Source organism: Moschus berezovskii, chromosome 1, assembly GCF_049115385.1.
Source record: "Moschus berezovskii isolate FMDL1 chromosome 1, NW_MosBer_1.0, whole genome shotgun sequence".
Taxonomy (NCBI): domain Eukaryota; kingdom Metazoa; phylum Chordata; class Mammalia; order Artiodactyla; family Moschidae; genus Moschus; species Moschus berezovskii.
Genome location: NC_142460.1, coordinates 2,810,559 through 2,822,568, shown reverse-complemented (window position 1 = coordinate 2,822,568; position 12,010 = coordinate 2,810,559). Strand labels below are relative to the sequence as shown.

Here is a 12,010-nt window from a genome sequence, read left to right as displayed (position 1 = left end):
AAATTGTGATGCTGGATAAGACTCTTGAAAGTCCCTTGGACAGCATGGAGATCAAACCAATCAATCCTAAAGGAAATCAACTCTGGATATTCATTGGAAGGACTGATGTTGAAGCTGAAGCTCCAGTACTTTGGACACCTGATGTGAACAGCTGATGCATTGGAAAAGACCCTGATGCTGGGAAAGATTGAGAGCAGGAGAAGTAGGTGACAGAGGATGAGATGGTTGGATGGTATCACCGACTCAATGGATGTGAGTTTGAGCAAACTCCGGGAGATGGTGAAGGACAGGGAAGCCTGTTGTGCTACAGTCCGTGGGGTTGCAAAGAGTCAGACATGACTTAGCAACCGAGCAACAAGTCACAATATTTAATTAAATATTAAATTAAAATATTAAAATGTAATTTAAATATTAAATGTTTCCTATCATCAGTTTAAAATCAACAGTTACTTAGGCTTAACAATTTTTACTTATTTCTTTGGTTACTGTTGCCCCCACACCCACCTTTGGATTCCTCTTGGACTTTTTCATCCGTCTGTCTTTGAGAGTGCGTCTTCCAGAGTTAAGGGTAGTTTATGTGCGTGAGACTGCGTTCATACTAAGACTCCACTTCCTGTTTCTTTGTGGATGTCGTCAACCTGTGTCCCCTCTCCTCCTCTTTTCCTCCTCGTCCTAACCCTCCCCTTCCTCCTGCGTGCTCTCCGTCTCTCTCCACCTCTGTCTCTCTGAATCCGTACTGTTTTCTATCATTAATGTTCTGTGATAACATCGTGTGTTACCCAGTGTGGGGACCTCTTCCCTTCCTCCCAAGCCAAGCAGCAGCCCCTTCACCTGGATTCTCTCTCTCTTTCTCTTGGATCTGGAGCGTTTTCCCTGCTGACTGAGTCTCTCCCCTCTTTGTTCTCTCCTGGAGCTCCTCTGCCCTCTCCCTGTTCCTTTGTCCTCCCAGCTGATCCCACAGCCTGCTCACTGATTTGCTCTCCACCTTCTCATTCTGCCCTTCGGGCCCTGTGATGCTTTTCCATTTCTGTGATACAAGTTTGGATCCTCTGTGCCTGTCTGCTTCTTCTTTGCTGGGTGTGCCCAGTCTGCAGGCCGTCCCTTCCAAGGGTGCACTGCCCTCCAGAGTTCCCCATACCCTGAGGGTGCAAGCAGTGCCGCCAGGGGCCCTGCTCCCGCTCCATCCGCTCCCCCTGCTCTGCTTCCCCCACGGAGCATGTTTAATGGATGGTGCGTCCTTAGTTCCTTCCCGCCCCGAGCACGTATAATAGATGGTGTGTCTGCGTGCATGTTGTTCCTCTGACAGCTCTCAGGCTGGAGCTGTGTAGGCAGAGGGGCTGGGACTGGATGACGGGCCCCATGTGGTGCAATCAACCACATGTAACTACTTCCTCCAAGTTGCTGACTTAGAACAGGAAGCATCGCGCCTTCACCAGTGGGGTCTCCAGTGGCCAGTGTCTCCCCAGACCCGCGAAGCACCAGCCTGGTGAAGAGCAGAGCCGAAGCGCCTGCCAGTCCAGCTGGGACGCCCCTGCCAAGGTCTCCAGGGCATCCAGGGGTGAGTGGACAGAGGCTCCTCTGTGTCCGGGCTAGCTTCTCTGAAGGGGAACTGCTCAGCCTTGAGGCCCTGGCTGCTGTCTTTCCCGAGGAAAGCAGCTCCAAGGAGCCCAGGCTGCGGGGGCCCTGGTGGCCCTGGTCATCCACTCCAGGCCCCTCGAGCTGAGACCCCGCAAGGGGAAGTGCTGAGCCCACTGCTGCAGAGCTACTGGCTGCTGGGAGGCACGTAACCAAGGGGATGGGACCAGCATGGCGGAAGGATGCGTTCAGACCTCAGCCTTGGCCCTGCCGTGGGAGTCTCTCAACAAGGCCCAGGCACTTGCTGAGCCCCAGTGTGGGGGCCGTGAGGCCCCGCAGAGCCAGAAGGAGGCTGGAGGCAGGCCAGGCACCTCTAGGGGTACAGGGTCCGTGCGGCCGGGCTCTGTGGGAGGATTCCTGGGCCTCTTCATCCTCCCCCTGCCCCGTGCCTTCCTCTTCCTGCCCTGGCCTGTCCCCATCCTCTCTTCATGCTTCCATGGTTGGCCAGGTAGGTCTGTCCTCCAGCAGAGCCCCTGTGTGTGTGTGTATGTGTGTGTGGTGCCTCTGAGTCTGTGTGCGTCTGTGTGTCCACGGTGCATTCTGTGTCTGTGTGTGTGCATGTGTATGTCTGTGTGTGTGTCTGTGTGCGGGTGGTACCTCTGAGTGTCTGTGTGTCTCTCTGCATATGTGTGTGTCCACAGTGCTTTGTGTGTGTGTCTGTGTGTGTATCCAGGTGCATTGTGTTTGTGTCTCTGTGTTTGTGTCTCTGTGTGCATCTGTGTGTGTGTCTGTGTGTCTATGTGTGTGTGTCCACGGTGCATTGTTTGTGTCTGTGTATGTTTGTATCTGTCTGTGTTCGTGTCTGTGTGTGTGTGTGTGTGTCTGTGTATCTGTGTGTCTATGTGTGTGTGTATGTCCACCATGCATTGTGTGTTTGTGTCTGTGTCTTTGTGTGTCTGGGTCTGTGTGAGTGTGTGTGTCTCGGTGTCCATGGTACATTGTGTGTGTGTGTGTGTGTCTGTGTGTGTTTGTGTCTGTGTGTCTGTGTGTGTTTGTGTCTATGGTGCATTGTGTTGAAGGCAGGTCTGCTTCTTCTCTCAGGGTCCAGAAGACTCCTGAGTTCTGGCCTAACGATGGGAAAATGCAGGGAGACAGTTAAGCTTTAGGAGTGTGTGACCTAAATCTCCCACAACCAGGCCCTTGGAGGCCTGTCCCTCTGGGAGTGGGGAGTCAAGGGTCCAAGGACCCAGATGAGTTCAGGGAGAGAGGACTCTTGGCTGCCCTGGGATTCGTCCCAATGGGAGTAAATCAAGATATTTCCTGGGGGCTCGGCCGGCCAGGCAGCCAGACTCAGTCCCACCGGCCTCGGGTTTCTCAGCTGAAATCCACATGGACTTGCCTGCCCACAGCTGTCGGCCTGGACTGAGCCAGTGCAGCCCTGGGGCAGGTCGCAATCAGCTCCTGGAGGTTTCTGAGGGGAGATACCCCAGACAGTCAGGGGCCTCTCAGAAGCTCAGCAGAGGGGCACCACTGTCCAGGGGATGGGAGAGGCCCACCCACACACTGGCCAGACGGGTGGGGGACAGGTTGGCTGCTTGGCCTCCTATCTGAGAAATGAGCCAGTAGTTTACACTCAAACTGACTGTCTAATCAAATTGTGATTCAAAAATCACTTCCCTGGGAGTTGGCGATGTGGGCCTGTGGGCAAGGCTGGTCTGTATCCACAGGGCCCCACAAGTTCAGCTCAGGCCATGCCTGGCTGGTTACTGGACTGTGGAGAGGTCTGCACCCCATGGGTGGGGCAGCGTGGAGCCCGAGGCAGCCCTGTGTGATTCTGGCCCTGCTGCTCTGGAAGGGGGCGGGCTCGGTAGCCTGCGCGTGTCCCTCAGTCCCTCTGGAGCCGACATCACCGGGGCCGCTACTGGAGCTAGTGACTGAGCCCCCGTGGGCGGTGGGGCCAGCTGAGAATGCCAGTTCTGGGAACAGTGAAGGCCCAGTGACACCACAGGTGGGCGGGGCTGCAATGCTAATGTGGCCCCTGTCCATTTCCCTTTTCCCCAAACAAGACCTAAAGTGGGCTGTGGGTTCTGTTGTCATCTCGCCCAATCCCACCTGAGCCAGGAGCTGAGGTCTGAAGGAGGCGCCACCCAAACCCCCGCCCCTCCTAAGCAAATGGCCAACGGGATGGGAGACCAAGCCCACCTGTCTCAGTGTGCTGCCACCTGTCACCCGCCTGGCCTCTGGGGCCCTGTCCCTGGCCATGGGATCATGGTCAGGCTGATGGAGTCCATATCCAGCTACCGCAGTGGGCAGGGAACCTGGGCTGTTCAGAAAGAACCATGTCCCCCGCCTTCCCCTCCCCCACCTCCCCTACCTTTCCCTCCCCTACCTTCCCCCACTCACCCCCCGACCTTGGGCAGGGCAGACCGTGCAGACAGCAGCCCTAGGGTGGGCCTGGGGTTTCCAGTCACTCCCACCACTGGTGAGTGGGCTTCTTGGTGATGCAGCAGGTGCAATCAAGTACCCAAGCTGCCAGTCTGTGACCTGGGCAGGCCTTTCTGCTTGTTCCAGAGTCCCCCCCAATAGCCAGGGGTGTCCAGGCTGCTCACCATCCCAGCAGTCGAGCAGCAGGGCTGGGGGTGCCAGGGAGCCAGCAGACCCAATCTTCCACGTGAGCCCTGGCACGACCCCTGTTCAGCATGGCACCCCATGAGGCCAGGTCTGCAACCATGTACTTGGACTCAGGGCTGGGGTGCCACCACCGCAGGGCTCTGCTGGAGATGTGGAAGCCAGGCACCCTTGCCACTTCTGAAACACACAGAGCAGGAAGGCACAGCTGTGCCCACCTACCTGGAGGTGGTGTCAAAAAATGCCTCCAGCAGCTTTCCCTGAACCTGGGGTGCTTTTCCTGAGAGGTATGAACTGTGGGCTCCCCAGAGAGACAGAGCCAATAGGACATGTGCACGTGTGTGTGTGTGTGTGTGTGTGTGTGTGTGTAAACATATGCAAGTGTTTGCATGTGTATGTACAGACAGAGAGGTTGATTTGATGGAGCTGACCTGTGAAACATGGAGGCTGGCAGACCGCAAGTCTACAGGACAGGCTGGAGAACCTGCAGAGAGCTGATGCTACAGCTGGAGTTTCAGGCCGTCCAGAGGCAGAGGTCTCTCCTCCTGGGGGCCACCGTCTTTCCTTTAAGGCCTTCAACTGGTTGGATGAGGCCCAACCACAGCATTGAAGGCAATCTGCTTTACCCAGAATCCACTGATTCAATGTTGACTCCATCTAAGAGACATCTTTGCAGCCACATTCAGAGCAGAGTTTGAGCAAACATCTGGGTCCCTTGGGCCCGTGGACTTGGCACATGAGACTCACGCTGACAGCACCCCTGGCTCTCTGTAACTGGGAGGAAACTGAGGTCCAGAAGGGGAAGTCCTGTCACCTGTCCACAGTCACTTGGCACTGGGCATAGACTTGGGCATGCCAACCCTGGGGTCAGGCTGATGGGGGCCCCAGTCCTGGCATCTGTCCTGGCTGTGGGACTTAGGGACCCTCAGAGCCACCATCCCCACTCCTGGGAGAATTGGAGCAGGTCTGGCCCCACACCCCTAGGAAAGAGAGCAGGTCTGGTTCCCCCACCTCTGGGAATGGGGAGCAGGTCTGGCCTCCTCACACCAGGGAGCTGCTGAGGCTGTAGGTGTCAGTGGCAGCCAGGCCCACAGGGAGGCTGCTGTGGGCATCACCCAGCCCTGGTACTCTGGGACCTGGGGTCCTGAGTGGCTGTCCAGGCAGGGACCATGCCCGTTGCCTGAGGCTCCCCCTGAAGACTGGCCATATCTGCCGTGGTCGGGTCGCTGTGGCCCAGACCTTCACGGCCTCCACCGTCTGCCCAGGGGTCACCACAGAGCCCACAGTGTGGGGTCAGATTCCTGGGTGCTCAGATCTGGCCAGTCTGCAATGCAGAGAACTTCGCACCCGCCCGGCCTGATTTCACCACTCTGGAAGCTTCCAGGGGAGGGTCGTCCAGGGGAGTTGTGCCCTGGGCTATAGCTAGGAGTAGCTGAAGTGTTTCCTGGCTGGATGAGGAGTAAAATCAGGGACTGAGGGCAGCGTGAGACCTCAGTGGGGCCAGGGTTCCTGCCTGAGGGGCCTCCCCAAGCATGGGACACACATCCTCTTCCAGTGCTCCAAGGGCGGGGACACACAGAAAGGCAGCCCAGCGGGACCAGGGCTTCCACCAGGCTATTTTTTTACTTTGTAAACATGTTTATTTGTATATGGTTGCTGCTGCTGCTGCATCACTTCAGTCATGTCCGACTCTGTGTGACCCCATAGACAGAAGCCCACCAGGGTCCCCCGTCCCTGGGATTCTCCAGGCAAGAACACTGGAGTGGGTTGCCATTTCCTTCTCCAATGTGTGAAAGTGAAAAGTGGAAGTGAAGTCGCTCAGTCGTGTCCGACCCTTAGCGACCCCACGGACTGCAGCCTACCAGGCTCTTCCATCCATGGGATTTTCTAGGCAAGAGTACTGGAGTGGCTTGCCATTGCCTTCTCCAATGGTTACAAAAGACAAAAAAGTAAACGCCTTATCATTAGTTGCGAGTTGGAACCATTCAACCGTGTTCTGGAGGCCCTTGTTGAATACCTAGTGATGAAAATCCACCGATTCGTTTTTTTTTTAATATTTATTTTTATTTTGCTGTGCCAGTTCTAGTTGGCAAGCAAACTCTTAGTTGTGGCATGTGGGATCTAGTTCCCTGACCAGGGATTGAACCCGGGCCCCCTGCATTGGGAGCAGAGTCTTAGCCACTGGACCACCAGGGAGGTCCTCAATTCATTTGATAAACAGCATGGATGTGGCCGTGTGTTGGCTTTGCAGTGGTGAGGGTTTCAAGGTGATGGGAGTTTGGGGGAGGGACAGGGGTGTGGCGTACCACAAGGGCTTGGCAGAAGACAAAATCCTAGAATTGAGAACAGTGCCAGAGACCAGACAGGTAGCACTTGTTCCAAGAATGAGTGAATGCGTTGGGAGCAGGTGTCCCAGCAGAGAGTCACTTGCCCTCAGTCTGTGGGCTGAAGATTGCCCTCTGTCTTCACTGGGGACAAAAAAACTGACCACTTTGGGAATCCAGAGACATTTTAAAGCAATGCATCGACCACCACAGAATTGAAATTTTCTTAAATGTATGAATTTTTTTAAAAAAATCAGTTTATATGTTTATTGTAGAAATTTGAAAAATGCAAACTGAGATAATGAAGAAAATTGAAAACACAATGCTACCATCTAGCAGAAACAGGGCCTAGTTTGGTTATTTTTTACTTACTTTTTTTTCACACAGCGACATTTTCTCGGAAAAATTGAGCTGGACTCACCACATTTTCACGCTGTGTAGGTTCCACTCGTGAGCATCACAGTTGTTAAAAACAGTGTCCAGTTTGATAACTAGACCAGGAATCCGGGTATTTTGATTAGAATACCTGATTATCATCCCAAGCAGCCTTTTCAAATGTTTGATAACAAGTTTCATGTCTTCTCTTCTGAATTTTCTATTTACAAGAGACTTTTCTATGGGGTATTTGCCTTTTTGCTTTCATTCCTGAGATTTCCTTAGACACAAAAATTACCATTCACCTTCTGCATGAGACAAATACTGAATGTTTTCACCTACTCAATTTTTTATCTACAAGCTTTGTTTTTAGAATCAATCTTCTTTTTCATTTAATTTATTGAAGTGTAGTTGATTTACACTGTTTCAGATGCACAGCAAATGGATTCATTTATATATATATGTATATATATATTAATATATGTATACCTTCTTTTTCCGTTTCTTTTCTATTATGCATGCGGGCAGGTGTGCTAAGCTGCTTCAGTCGTGTCCAATCCTGTGTGATCCTATGGGCCTTAGCTTGCCAGGCTTCTCTGTACATGGGATTCTCCAGGCAACAATACTGGAGAGGGTTGCCATTTCCTTCTCCTTCCCATTAGAGGTTGTTACAGACATTGAATATGGTTCCCTTCCCTGTGCTCTACAGCAGGTCCTTGTTAGTTATCTATTTTAAATATAGCAGTGTGTCAATGTTAATCCCAAACTCCTAATTTATCCTTTCCCACTCTCTCCTCTTTGGTAACCAGAAGTTTGTTTTCTATGTCTGTGAGTATGTTTCTGTTTTGTGAATTAATTCATTTGTACCAATTTTCAGATTCTACATGTAAGCAATATGATATGGTTTCCTATCATATGTCTTTCTCTTTTTGACTTACTTCAATCAAATGACAATCTCTAGGTCTATCCATATTTCTGCAAATGGCATTATATTATTCTTTTTACAGCTGAGTAATGCTGTTGTTCAGTCACTCAGTTGGGTCTGACTCTTTGCGACCCCATGGACTGCAGCACAACAGGCTTCCCTGTCCTTCACCATCTCCCGGAGCTTGCTCAAACTCATGTTTATTGAGTCAGTGACGCCATCCAACCATCTCATCCTCTGTCATTCCCTTCCCTTCCCCACCTGCCTTCTATCTTTCTCAGCTTCAGGGTCTTTTCTAATGAGTCAATTATTCGCGTTAGATGCCCAAAGTATTGTAGCTTCAACTTCAGCATCAGTCCTTCCAATGAATATTCAGGCTTGATTTTCCTTTGATTGACTGTTTTGATCTTCTTGCAGTCCAAGGGACTCTCAAGAGTCTTCTCCAGCACCACAGCTCAAAAACATCAATTCTTCAGCTCTCAGCCTTCTTGATGGTCCTACTCTCACATGCATACATGAATACTGGAAAAACCATAGCTTTGACCATTTGTTGGCAAAGTAATGTCTCTGCTTTTTAATATGCTGTCTAGGTTGGTCATAGCTTTTCTTCCAAGGAGAAAGTGTCTTTTAATTTCATGGCTGCAGTCACCATCTGCAGTGATTTTGGAGCCCAAGTAAATAAAGTCTGTCACTGTTTCTATTGTTTCCCCATCTATACGCCATGAAGTGATGGGACTGGATACCATGATCTTAGTTTTTTTAATGTTTTTTAAAGCCAGCTTTTTTACTCTCCTCTTTCACCTTCATCAAGAGGCTCTTTAGTTCCTTTTCGCTTTCTGCCATAAGGGTGGTATCATCTGCATATCTGAGATTACTGAGGGTTCTCCAGGCAATATTTTCTCCTGGCTGAGTAACATTCCATCGTCTGTATGTCCCAAGTCTTCTTTATCCATTCCTCTATTGATGGACATTTAGGTCGCTTCCATGTCCTGGCTACTGTAAACAGCACTGCAATAAACAACTGGGATGTGTCTTTTCAAATTAGGGTTTTCACCTTGGAGTCCATCTTTCTAACAGCTTCTCCCTTAGTCTTTATGCTCAGCATCCTTACTCTGAAATACAGTCTCTCATTCCTTTAATCGCTTCATTTCCTGCCCCTGGGTTGACCTGGCCCGTGATGTGAAGGGGGCGCGTCTCCCCAGGAACGTGCTCTGCCCTGCACCTCCCAAGGCCAGAATCCTGCCGCTCACTTCTCTCTCCTGGCCACTGGTCTGAGGGCCAGGGCGGCACTGACTGTCCCAAAGCTTCTAGATGCGTTTCAGAAGCCACTGCCCAGCTGGCAGCCACTGTGCCCCTTCCCTTTGTAAGCTCCCTGGCAACTGCCACACACAGTCTCTTCCAGATGACCTACTGGATTGCTTTTTCCAAAGAAATGGGTTTCGATGTATTTATCAGTGTTAGCTTCTGTGTTTGTTTTCAGACTCTCCAGCTTCTTCTATCGTCTCTTTCCCGCCTCCCTCACCTTACTTCCTGAGCCCTTGGCTCTTTCTCTCACCTTGAGCTCTCTGTCCTGCAGGTGTGTGGGTCATCACTCCTTTTCATCCAGCACAGAGCCACCTAGGCCCCTGGGCTTCTGTCTCTGCAGGGACAGAGGTTTTCACCGTGTTGATCAGCAAACACTGTGCTCTCTCCTTTCTGACGTGCCTGTAAACATTAAACTTGATTTCCTCTTGGACTTAAGCAATATTGAGCAGAGTGCCTTAAAGGTTCCAATTAGCAAGCGTGTCGGGGGCATCAATTTTTTTTTCCATCTGGCCAGAAAATATGGCCCTTAAAATTTCTGCCACGGCCAGTGAACTGAGCAGTGGTGAACGTGTGTGGTGGATTTTCATGGGCCTGAGAATGTGTGGGTTCAGAGAATAGGTGGGTTGTTTCCTCCTCGGTCTCCTCTTTCCTGGTCTGTCTGAAACTCTATATCCTGGAGTGGGGGTGGGGGTTCCAGCCTCTGTTGCAATCAGCTTCTGTCCAATTCTTTCTTGTCTTTACACAAAGCAGACACAACTACATCTTAACTTTGTCTTTTTGGTTTAAAAGGTTGATACCTGTTTAAAGGTTGATGTAGACACTTTTTCTACATGAAAGAGGCTTGAATCCTCACCTCCCAGGATGAATTCTGGACCCTGCCTTCTCCTCTTGTAACCTTCTCCCCAGGGCCCTTCTGTTCCTCGTCACTTACTAGCCATGCCTCTGGGTTTATGGCCTGACCTTGGTCAAGGGCAGGCTCTGATGGCAGTCAGAGGGGCCTCGTCTAGGGGTCTGCACTTTGGCAGAGCCTTTGTCTTTGACAGGAAGCTGATCTGACATCAGCCCGCCCTGCCTCGGATGTGGGCCTCCCACTGCCTCTTGCTCAAACTTTTCTTCCTTTGTTGATGTTTCCTCTTTTTCTAATATTTTACCAAATGTGAACTGTGGGGTGTTGTGGCGTGTGTGGGGTTTGAAAGGAATTGATTCCGTTTTTCTCCTGAGTCTCGGTCCCTGAAGCTCAGCGCTCTGCCCACTATGAAGGGTGATCCTCAGGGCACCCGGGGTCTCCGGATGAACCACTTCCTGTGGTCACACTCAGTTGCACCAGTGACCCCCTGCTGGGCAGGGTCAAGCTCAAGGGTGACTCTGATGCAATATCCTTGCCGGTGGCAGTGGGTTGGGGGGTGGCGGTGGGGTGGGGGTGGCCTTGGGTTTCTGAACCTGCCTGGACTTGGGGTTTTGCACCTTGAGTTCTGGTGCTGGGCTGCCCTTTGATCTGAGAAGAGTGCATCAGGGAGGCACCGCACATCTGGGCTCGGGTAGCCGGCTGGAGCGCCCTCCTCCTTGCTCTTGGGCCAGTTGTCCTAGCCGAGTCAGCGCCCCAAGTACATGAGGGCTCTTCAAGCTGGTCCAGGCCCGCGAGCCCCTCCAGGCACACAGAGAGCTGAGGCAGAGTGTGTCACTGGGGGACCCGGACTGACACTAACCTGAGCCGTCGGCACCCAGAGGGGCCTTGGTCTGCAAAGCCCCGCGATGCCGGTTTCAGGCATGAAGGCTCTGATAGCCAGTCCTGGCTGCGGGGTGTGGGTGCTGTGACCTCTGCCTGCAGCTGAGAGCAGGGCTGGCTGCACGCCCTGCCTCTGCCTGCTCCCGGCTGGCCGCCTTCAGCTCCCAGAGCTGCCGTGTGTCCAAGTGTCCTGTCCCTGAGGGGCTGTGGGCACTGGGGTCAGGGTGGAGCTGTTGGCAATGGCTGTCCCAATGCTTGAGTAAGGAAGCGAGTAGAGATGACACTTGTGGGGACAGACCCTCCCCCCTCCACTAGCTTCCTGCGGTCAAGGTCAGGACCTGCGGCCTGTGGGTTGTCTTGCCTAACCGAGGTGCACTCCCTTCCCTCCAGGTGGCAGGGGCTCCAGGGGCACCACTCCAGCTGTGATCGGCTCCCCACCCCTCTCCCCGCCCCCCACCATCCCCCCGTGGGGAGAGGCTCCAGCTGTGAGCAGCACAGTGTCTACAGTGCTGGTGCTGAGGGGCTTTAGCTTCCCCAGGCCAGGATGGGGTTACCTGCCAGCTGTTGACCCTTTGGGGTTCTGTCTGTGGCCACAGGAGCAAGCGTGGTGAGCTGAGGTTATAGCCCCCCTACCAGGCCACATGCATGGTTGGGGCACTTGGGGTGGGGGGTTCCCCTCCTCTACTTGGAGTCACTTCTGGCTCAGATGTGGAGTGCTCTCTTGAGGCTGCCAGATCTGGCCGTGCCCTGGTCAGCTGAGGTCATGGGCACACACGGGCCCCCAGGCCACCTGGCTGCGGAACATGAAGGGACCGGAAGAACTCTGGGGCAACTCCGGGCTTTCACAAATGGGTGGGTGTGCAGTGAGCCAAAACCTTCTTCCCAGCTCCACTCTGTGACCCTGGAAGCCAGAGAGGGCATGAGTTCTGCTTTTGACCTGAACAGGAAGGATCCATGGTTCCATTTTGACACTTCTGGCTCCTGATTGTAATCTTGGCAGGGACCAGGGAGCAAGGTCACCTCCAAAAAGACAGCAGGGTGAGGCTGGGTGGAACTCAAAAGGACTGGGACTTCCCAGGGGCGCCCTGCGGTCCTCCTCCACCCAGAGCCCCTGGTACACATGCAGAGGTTATGCGAGGGCAGAGGCTAGGG

At 52.8% G+C, this 12,010-nt stretch overlaps 1 protein-coding gene across 1 annotated transcript in view; it reads left to right on the top strand.

The window, feature by feature from the left end:
* Positions 1-1,394: 1,394 nt before the first annotated feature.
* The window catches only part of ITGB2 (integrin subunit beta 2), a 30,042-nt gene continuing 19,426 nt past the window's right edge, over positions 1,395-12,010 (top strand). Inside the window, exon 1 of the mRNA XM_055415215.2 lies at positions 1,395-1,558. The gene's annotated coding sequence lies outside the window, so the exon portion shown is untranslated. The remainder of the gene's footprint in view (positions 1,559-12,010) is intronic.